Source organism: Equus caballus, chromosome 14 (genome assembly GCF_041296265.1).
Source record: "Equus caballus isolate H_3958 breed thoroughbred chromosome 14, TB-T2T, whole genome shotgun sequence".
Classification (NCBI taxonomy): Eukaryota; Metazoa; Chordata; class Mammalia; order Perissodactyla; family Equidae; genus Equus; species Equus caballus.
In genome coordinates this window covers 96,121,638-96,132,448 of record NC_091697.1, presented here as the reverse complement: position 1 = coordinate 96,132,448, position 10,811 = coordinate 96,121,638, and the positions used below count along the sequence as shown (strand labels likewise).

Below are 10,811 nucleotides of genomic sequence, written 5' to 3'. Positions count from 1 at the left end.
CCTCCTCAAATTTAGTGGTGTAAACAACGATTCCATTATGCTCGTGAAAGTTGGATGTGCTCCATAAAGTTTCATCTATGAAATCCCTGCAGACCCCAATCTTTAAGAATCATATTCATGTGCTCCCATAAAGGGACTGTCATTATCAGAGACAGACTACTGGGCTGAGTAAACCAGGGGTCTCACAAGTTTGAAAGTTGTTTTTGGTTGTAGCTTGTATCTCTGTATCTATATCTCTTTTATCCTTAGAAAACAGAATTTAATGATCAACAAGAACTGAAATCTGCATTGCTAGCAGGTAGAACACGTTCCTATTAAAAAAGTTCTGCTTTCTTACTTTGGTTAATTTTCTGCTTAATCTCTCTAAATTATTCTATAGTTCAAAGTTACACACAGTTATAATTAAAATTCAATAAAAACATCCATCATTCTTTATGATTTCTGGTACCATTTATGCATAGATAGGCAAGAATATTCACAGACATAGCAGACTGGGCACTTTTTAATGTGTTAGTAAAAGAGAAAGAGAATGCTAAGGAAATATTAGCCATTGTCCTCCCTTCATTTACATCTTTTATTACTTCTGACATGTTCTGTGTACTACACAATATCAAATAAGCATTTGAATTCAGTTGGTTAAAAGTATTGACATTCATTTGGAAGAATCAGAATTAAGGTAATTAAATGTTGAACATCTTCCAGAACATTCTCTTCTACCTTCTGGCTGCAAAAGAATAAATTCAAAGGAAGCACTGCCATTACCTTTCTGTCCTCACTGTGCTGCCGAAAACCAGTGCACCTGTAATAATATAATGGAATTATTTCTTAAAGTTAGAGAATTTTTGAAATTTTTTAACAATCCCTTCATATTTTAATTATTTAACCCATTTCTTCCTTTGAAAAAAAATTTATGTCATAGTTAAAGAAATAAATATTTGTTTTAAATAAACAGAATATCACACTGAATAGGATAATAAAATTTCATACTCCGTTCTTTTCGTTTCAGTACTGAAGCACTTGTCAGCTCACCTTATTGTCAAGTACACAAAACACACTGCAGATTTTACCTATAAAACCTGAGGAGGAAAAAACAAGTTTAAGCAACATCATCTTTTTTTTTGCTGAGAAAGATTCACCCTGAGCTAACATCCACTGCCAGTCTTCCTCTTTTTTTGTATGTGAGCTGCCACAGCATGGCCACTGACAGGCAGTGGTGTAGGTCCCCCCCCCGGGAACGGAACGGGACCAGCCAGAGAGGAGCAAGCTGAACTTAACCACTAGGCCACCAAGGCTGGCCCATCATTTTTTCTTATCAACTGAGAATCGATGAACTTAGAAACTGTGGCTTTGGTCTCTTAGCCAATTGTTATTCAAAGAAAATCTATGCACTGTTAAGAAATTTCAGATAATGCTGGAAACCTATGTATTTCCATTTTAAAATTAGCTAGTTATTAAGAAATACCAAAAATATTATATCTTATTCAAGAAAAATTGTTTTTTATTGTTTGATTGCTTCCACTTTCAAAATAAATTTTTAGATTTAACTTTTGTTGATTTTTTTAAATTTTATCTTAGAAATTCATAATATGCTTATTTCTACAGGGACCAAAGTGAAGTGAAATGGAGAATTAACGCTTGTGCCAAAAGCTGTTTCTTTGTTTCCGTTATTTAGGTATTTCACGAGGAAAAGATTTAATCTAAATCCTATATTTCACTTTGGTTACTCTTTTTGATCTTTGAAGATTATTCCATTATTTCCTTAAAGTCATCTTGTGTTCTATAACCAAAACTTAATATATTACATATTCTGAGAGATATGAGATAGCATTTTCCTGGAAAATTGATTATAAATTTTCTGTATTTGTTTTCTCTGGCATATTCAAATTTTCCTTACATTATTTGTAATCTTAACTGGAACATTAATAAAATCACTTTCTGTTAGGACATTAAATTAAACATTAAATCTAACATTATGTAGTGCATTCACAAATAGAATTACTAGTAAAGGGCTAAAATTGTAAAATTTTAGCCTAGATGCCTTAAATTTCTCTTTAAAATTATATTTGCATGGTAACATATTTGAAAGGAATAAAAACTATTTAATATTGCCAGAAACAATGAAATTTTGTTAAAACTTAGTTAAAATATATCATGTTTTCTTCTATTTTCAAATTGAGCATGTTTCTAACCAATATGGGAGAATTGAAACTAAGTTGTTAAAACATTATTATTGAAGATGCTAATTTCAAATAACTTAAAAATCATTGTAACTTAAAATATGATATGTAGATTATATAGTTGTATCCATGCCAAGGAAATAAATTGATTATCTAAAAACTTCCATAACTTCATAATACCTACATGGCACAGAAACCACCTGAATATTTTAAATTTTGTTCAGAACAGTCTCTCTTGATTAAACAAAAACGGACACAAAGAACCTTTGTCTTCATGTTGTCTGAAATGGTCTGTAGAAGCATCATTCCTTTTACTTAGGCTTTGATTCTTGTTAACTTGGAAAGTCTTCAGAGAACATTAACACTTCAATATAATGTCAACCATTTATATATTAAAAATGTATTAATTTTAGGTCTCACAAAAGCCTTTTTTTTGTTGTTGTTTTTTCAAAGAGAGAGTGTGATTCTTGGAATCCTAGAAAGGAATGTGCAGAAGAGAAGAGTCACAGAGTGGTAGGAACGGCAGTAGAGTTCAGAAACCGAAAGACTGAGTTGTGTTTAATGTAGGTACTGTTTTCATACACAACCAGGTGGGATCTTGAAATCAGAAGCTAGAAAAGCAAGTGTAAAGTTCCTAACTTTCTTAGAGCAATGCAGGCAGAATACTTTCCTTTTATCCTTCTACTTGGACCAAGAGAAAATAACCAACCATGGTCTGTCCTGAGATACCCACTTAAAATAGTCCCCACCGCAACAGTGGCAACTCTGCGTGCTCAGATGAGGAAAAGAGCATTCAGCTTGTGTCTAGACCTCTCCTGTTTCTAGTTATTTAAAACATTCTATGCTGTTTTTTCCTCTATCAGTGTGAGTTTTCCTTTCTACCCTACCCCATTAAGTGGTGAGTCCTTTGAAAAGAGAGAAAAAGGAATCAAAGACAATTCTCAGATTCTGATTTGGGATGACCAAGAAACGGAAATGACACCAATGAAAAGGGAAAATTTGGAGGAAGAGTAGATTTGTGGTGTGGGATGGAGTTGCACCAACATAATACATTCAGTTTTACACAGACTGAGTCTGTGGTGCCATTACAACTTCGTGGGAGAGCTTATCCTTAAAACTTGTCAATGATGGCAGCATTGAGAGGAGTCAGGTTAAGTACAGAGGATGGAGGGAATTGCTTTCAAAAAGAAGATAGCCAGTTTGGTAGCTGAGAGAGAAAGAAATGAGAACTTTTTCTGTTATCATTATCAAATCGCCTTCTCAGACTTTGGTCTTTATGATTCAGACTTTGGAATCTACCATATTATTTTCCTGATATACTTAAATTTGGCATCCTTAATCTTTAACACCTGTTCCTGTCATCTTTTTTCCCTAGAATTCCAAGTTATTTAAAGTTGTAAAGTGACTTTAACTTTGGATCTGTATATTTCCCACCAAATTCCCACAATTCATATGAGAGACAGAGAGAAAGCAAAAAATCTTGTCCTAAACAAAATTACGCAACTCTGCAAGTATTCTCTCTTTTCATCCTGCATGTTGCGCTAACCACTCCCTCCCTAATCTCTCGCTGCTTCCAGGTATCAATCGCCCCACCCTCCCTAGGTAATCACGACTGCTAGAAAAGTCTAGGATTGTGAATTTAAATCAAATTCTTACTTCTCTTCTTAATATGTAGCTAAGCCTTTCTCTCTAATTTTAGAATCAAAGGTTTTACTTTCTCCTTAAGAATGATAGGAATAGGGGCCGGCTCCGTGGCGGAGTGGTGAGGTTCGTGCGCTCCGCTGCGTCTGCCCAAGGTTCGGATCCTGGGCGACGTGGAACCACTTGTCAGGCCACGTTGAGGCAGCGTCCCACATCCCACAACTAGGAGGACCTGCAACTAAAATATACAACTGGGTACAGGGGTGGGTTGGGAAGATAAAGCAGAAAAAGGAAAAAAAAAAAGATTGGCAACAGTTGTTAGCCCAGGTGCCAATCTTTAAAAAAAAGAATGATAGGAATAGTATTGGGATTTTTTTTTCCCCTGAAGTCAGGTTTGTCTGCTTCCCCAGTATATACACAAGACTACTCTCAGCGGCAGATATAACTCAAATCAGTTACTTTACTTCAGATAGTAAAAACCTGTGCCCTGGGAGAAGCACTTTTAATCATCACCTGTTTTTTATTCGCTATAAATTGCCGTTAGCTCTACCCTTTCCCGCCATTTCCTTCCCTCAGGATAGGATTTCTACAGCAGGAATGCAAGGAGAAATGGGGAAAAAGAAACAACCAATGTCAGCTTTCGAGTTTCTGACAAGGCTTTGGAAAGTACCAGGTAACGTGCTAGGTTAAGCAATAGGGATTTCGGATCTCGCATCCCTGGATATTCAGTGTCAAAAGCCAAGTTTATGCTGATGGCCATGCTACAAAAGCACAGAGTTAAGGCTCGCTCAACAACCACTTCAATAAACATTTCCAAGTTCATAGTATCCTATGTTTCTGTTAATAATGCAGAATATCATAACAATAATCTACACTTTTTTTTTTTTTTGAGGAAGATTAGCCCTGAGCTGACATCTGCTGCCAATCCTCCTCTTTTTTGCTGAGGAAACCTGGCCCTGAGCTAACATCCATGCCATCTTCCTCTACTTTATATGTGGGATGCCTACCACAGCATGGCTTTTGCCAAGTGGTGCCATGTCTGCACCCAGAATCCGAACCAGCGAACCCCGGGCCGCTGAAGCAGAACATGAGAACTTAACCACTGTGGCACCTGGCCGGCCCCCAATCCACGCTTTTTTAATAGTCTTCCACACTCAAGGTCTCCTGCATGATTTGGGTTCCCCTCCTCACAATAAATGAACAATATTCTGGTTGCCTCATCCAGCAGGAGAGGCATTCTCTCACATCTTAAGTTTATATTCTTTTTCTAAAAATTATTTTCTTAACCTGTAATGAAGTGTAGTGGATGTTTTTAATCAAATGCTCTGTTTACCTTTGTTATTCAGAAAGTGCACAAGGTACAAGCATGGAGCTCCACAGGCTGGGACGGTGGGAATACTGGGAATCTATTGGAGACAGAACGTCTGGGTTTTTTCCTTCAGAGGATGATCTTCCTAGTCGCACCAGTCGGGAAAGCCATTCCTTCCCAATCAGACAATGGTGGGATTTCCTAAGGAACTGATTTAAAAGAAAAAAATCTTACATCAAAAGCTGAGAAATGTGTGATCAACAACCCAAGAGGCCAGGAGGGTAAGTGGTGCCTTGGTGGCCTGGGTGGTTTGAGAAGTGTCTTTGTGATACATGAGCACAGATTGTGTGGTTTAATACAAAATGTGATGGTACAGAGAAAGTGCAGCAAGTACGATGAAAGTAGAAGTGATCCCAGCACAAGGAAAAGAGGGGAAAATAGCAGCAGCACAGAAAAACAGTTGTATGGAAGTAATAATAATAGCTGCTATGTATTGAGCATCAGTACTTGCTGGATACAATGCTAAGCACATGTGTTCATTTAATTAAAAACTAATAGTCTATTTCTAAGCTAGAACTAAGGATAGGTTCATTACCTTCCAAATGAGTGGGTCTCAGAGAACACAGAATCACAGGGTAGGAATAAAACAAAAGCAAGATTTAACACCACTTCCCATCTGCCCTGGATTCAGTGTGGAACAGAGGGGAGGATCAATAGAAGCTTATGAAAGTTCAACACTACAGGCAGTGGACAGCACACACTGATGGCAGAGACAGGAGTGGGCAGTGTGCCAGCAGACTGCAGGATCCTAAGGCAGTTGAGCCCCCCTTACTGAGAAGGGTGAGGCATAGCAATTCTGCCAACGGATCTCAGCAAGGGCAGGAGCATTGGCTCAGACCAAGTGTGTGTTCTGTTGACTTGCATTGCCCTGAAGAGATGGCCATAGGGCAGTGGTTTTAACCCAGAATGATTTTTGCCAGCACAGGGGACTTTCGATAATGTCTGGAGACGTATTTGTTTGTCACAACTTGGGAAGGGGATTGCTACTGGCATGTAGTGGGTAGATGCCAGAGATGTAGCCAAGCATCCTGTAATGCACAAGACATCATCCTCAGCAAAGAATTATCTGGTCCATAATGTAAATAGTCCCCTGTTGAGAACTTCTTCAATAGGGCCTACTTTTACAGGACTGGAGCGGTTTTGGCTTTAGTTGAGAATATCCAGGCATCAAGGGTTAGGGTGTGCAGAGGCAATTAATAAATTGAACCTTTTAAAATATATTGCTAAAAGTAAATCATGGGTGATTGAAATGTTGTAAATCCTAATTGTGGTGTTGGTTAATGAATGTAAACAGTTGTCAAACTCATTGAACAGTACACTAAAAAAAGATATGTTTTATTGCATGTAACACACAAATAAAGTGGATTTTAAAAATTAAATCATAATCTCACACTCAAAACATAGTATTTACATTTAAATTCTAACATCCACATTATTCATTCATTGGTTTCAGCAAACATTCAGAGGGTGTCTTTATGGAGGATACTTCGGACAGATAAATAAGTGCTCAGAAAAACCAAAACTCCCCACCCTCAGAGAGCTTGCATTCTAGTAGTGCATTACCCTTTTTCATCTTTCAGATCTAAGTATTTCAATGGCCAATATACTTAGAAAAGACAGAAAATTAGTTAAAAACTGACACATGGAGGGGGATCCCCAAAGAGGGTTGTCACCAGGACATTTGCTAATAGAACACTGAGGCAGCAAATATCTCAATTAGTCCTTCTAACAACCCTATAAAATAGAGAACATTATTGTCCCTATTTGAAAGATGAGGAAAGGTCATGCCACTTGCCCAAAGTTAAATAGTTGGGTAGATCTTGGATTTGAACCACATCAGCCTGATTCCAGGCTGTAGTATATGACCTGGAGTGTGCAACTCTTGCAAAATGGGCAGGAGCAAGAAATTATAGAATTACAAGGATTTGCAGCCATTGTAGCAAAGTCCTAAGATTATATATAACCACTGGATATTGAATTCTTGCATAAGCACTCTATAAGATTCCAGAAAGAAATCAGAATGTCTCTGTGTAGGCGATGCTATGTGTTCAACCAAACCATTTCCAATATCCTCTCGATACACAGAAATCTCAGTTCCTCAGACACCCTGCATCTAGGTGGTAGCATGTGACTGGTTTGGATAATAGAATGTGGGCACAAGTAGTGCATGCCACCTACTGACCGGGGCCCTGAACAATCCCATGTGAACCTCTCCTTTCTCATCCTTAGTATAGTGGCAGGCAGGGTCAACCAGAAGACTGAGTGGAGGCCCAAGAAGACGATGGCCTTTGAATTACCATGTGGAAGATCACATGCTGAACATCTCATTCAAGTTGTGACAACAATTTTCTATGTGAGAAGAATTTATGATTTATTAGTTTATTTACACAATAACATTGTTCCAGAAAACACTTGAGGTACAGAACAAAGACACATACTATATAAGAAGATAAAATAAATTTAAGATTAGGGAGAAAAGGGAAGAAAAGGTAAATAAATTTAGAAAAGAAGATGGAGCAAGGAGCAAAGTACACAAAATACATCCACAGTCTCCACTGAAGGTGGGTCTAAGCTTTGGCTCTAAGCTTTCTAGGCACCAGTATAAGGAGGAACTCACAAGGAAGTCTGTTATTCACAGTACTCAGAAGGCGAAAACAAGTCAGCTACCCAGGAGAAGCATGTTTATTCTAGACCTAACACCAAAGAGAAATTTCTCCTATGGGTCCTCATAAAAATGACACTGTGAAATATATTGAAACACATCCTCAAAGAAAAAACTAAACAATCTTCACAGTAAACCCAGCAATGAGTTTCATAAGTCTGTTATTTATAAAGTCCCTTAGTACCAAGTGGTAAGAAAATGCTGAGCACAATTCAAGGGCAACGATACAGTTTTAAATGCTGTTCAGTGAGGGTCCAGCTTAATTGAGGGATGTGGGGAGAAGTGGAAATAAAACCTAACCCACTTTGTGTAATAATGTTATAATTAGCTGAAATGTTTAAAAGAACTGTTTGGTGAATTCAGTAATAATTTATGCAAAGTGCATAAATGTTATTCTCGAGTAAATCCTATTTTTCTTAATTATAAGTCCAAACTGAAAAGCCAAATAGGAAAACTGTTACAGCATAAACAAACAAATCTTGATGGACTGTATTAACCATGTAGTTGCCAGCCCATTGTCTAGAGGAACAGAGTGCTTTTGATTGGATTCCTGCAGACTCACCTAAATGGTAGAAACAGCAGCAGCAGCTTACACGCATTGATCACCAATAATGGGCCTGGTTGTAAATCAACATTTCCAGATAGCCCTTATTTGCATAATTCTATACAATCATCATATGTAATGCAAGAATGTTGGTTTTACTCTCAAATAGCTCCTATGTTTTTCTTACTTCTACTCTAACAAAAAAGGATTTCTGTTTATAATGATGAATCAAATTCATTTCAAAATCCCCTTCCTCAACTAAATTATGCATTTCCCTAAAATAAATAAATGAAACAATTTAATCATTTAGTATTCCAGTTATAGAAACAAGCAGGAAACACCACAGTAAATTTAAAGAAAGCTGATCAAAGGAATGATAACAAGTATCATTGCAAGTTAAGTCAACATGGAGATGGAACATAAATATAACTAGAATCTGCAATTTTCAAAGTGACAAATGTTAGTTTCCGTATTCGTCTTGTAAAAATGTATCTACCTATACTTGGCAATTCTCAGTGACAAATAATTATATTATGAAGTAATTTTACAAAATAGTGAAACATCCTTAAACCTACATAGGGATTAAGCAATAAAGTTGGAATAAAAAACATGAAATATTTTAAGGAAAAAATGGTATTCAAAAGTAATGAAGCAAGAAGAAGAGTAAAACATACAGTTTGATCAAGTATTTTTTGCAAAAACTTTTCTTCCATTTGGTTATCACTAAATCACTCAGAAGGCTGGCAGAATATTTTCCAACCCTGCTTGCCTCAGTGGAATCACATTTTCTCCTTTCCTGAAACCAGGTTTTTTATCCCCTACAAATGTAAAATTTCAAATAAAAATTAACACCGAGTTCTGGCTTTAACTCTACAGTAGTAAAAAATTCTAAAAACTTAAGACGAAAGAAACTTGTTAACTTGAGTTTTTTAATGTAGGATAGAAACGTAATTTCTTCTCTACATGATTTATTTTTAAATAAACTTTAACCTAGTTCTTAAAAATCTAATATAGTAGCTGTTGAGAGAAATGACAAATATTGTACTTTAATTTTTGAATATACTGTTCTATATAATGTAATTTCAGTCTCCAAAGACTCATGTGGGTCTAGAAAGTACATTGCTCACTCTATGATATACACTCTACTTGCTACTTAAAATAATTGGATTTTATTTTTAAAATACAACTTTGGAGTAAACCTCATGTCCCTAAAGATGTTTTCTATTTTGTAGCAATTTGTGAAATGTCTTGTTTCTCTTAAAATTCATTTTATAGAAAAAAGAGTATCATACTGAATCTGAGACAGGAACAAGCCTAAGGAGACAGGGACATCTGCAAAGCCCCTGGCCTAACAAGATAAGGCTCCTAACCAATTGTCAAGCTAGGAGAATCAGATAGAGGCCACCAAGACCCACATTCCGCAGCCTCTGGACTTTCCCAGGGTTACTCATGTGCCCTAGCACCCAGGAGTCCACTGAAGGTGACCCTAGCCCCATTACCATAGTAAAAATCACACCCAGGGGTGGAAAGATAGCATGCTAATGATACGTGTGTCACATGTAGTAGCATGCTACCTGACAGAGCAGGTGTAAGCACAGCCTCACCTCTACATGCTGTGAAAGGCACTCCTCCCCAACCCTTGCCTAATAAAAGCCCCACAACCCCCATCCCTAATAAGCCAGTCACCTGCCCCTCTCCCTTCTGCACCAGCTCTACACAGCATTGACCTGGGTCACTCAGTGATATTCAGCAGGCAGCTAGACTGGGCTGGAGGGTCCAAGATAGCTTCACTCACATGCCTGATGCGTGAGCCAACCTCCACCTCCTTTTGGTAGATTCTTGGGTACTCTCCAGGAGGCCTCTCCAGCAGAGTAGCCAAACTTCTTACATGAAGGCTCAGACTTCCAGGGGCAAGTGTTCCAAAAGACAGGAATGGAAGCCCCCACTATCATAAGTCTGGGCAAGACACTGCCACAGCATCACTTTTGCCAAATTCTCTTGGTCAAAATAGTCAGAGTCCACTCAGATTCAGGGAGAGAAGGCATAAACCCCACCTCTTGATAAAAATAACTTGCAGCTATCTTTAATTTGCCACGGGGCCCATGAGGAGGCAGACAATTCTGAAGTCATATGCTAGAATCTCTCCTGGATTCCCTTTGGAGTTGGCTGAAAGCCAGATACACAGAGGAGACTCAATTAAAGTGAATTAGAAGTAACAATGAACCAAATATACAGGTGATATGACTTACATTAGACTGAAAAGGAGAATCCAGAAATATTAAATGTGAAAATGTTTCCCAATTATAGTTAAACCTGAATCCTTTAATACGTAAAGGCACTGAGTGGGACTTTTAAAAAAATCAAGTATCATATATCCTCTATCTATTAGGTGGAGAACACCAGTTATAATGTATTACA

At 37.5% G+C, this 10,811-nt stretch overlaps 1 long non-coding RNA gene across 1 annotated transcript; it reads right to left on the bottom strand.

The window, feature by feature from the left end:
- Positions 1-487: 487 nt before the first annotated feature.
- On the bottom strand, positions 488-10,402 carry LOC138917342 (uncharacterized). Its single transcript, XR_011425203.1, has 3 exons — positions 10,189-10,402; positions 5,152-5,336; positions 488-799 (listed from the first exon to the last, which is right to left on the bottom strand). It is a non-coding gene; the product is annotated as an uncharacterized lncRNA (long non-coding RNA).
- Between the last annotated feature and the right edge of the window lie 409 nt (positions 10,403-10,811).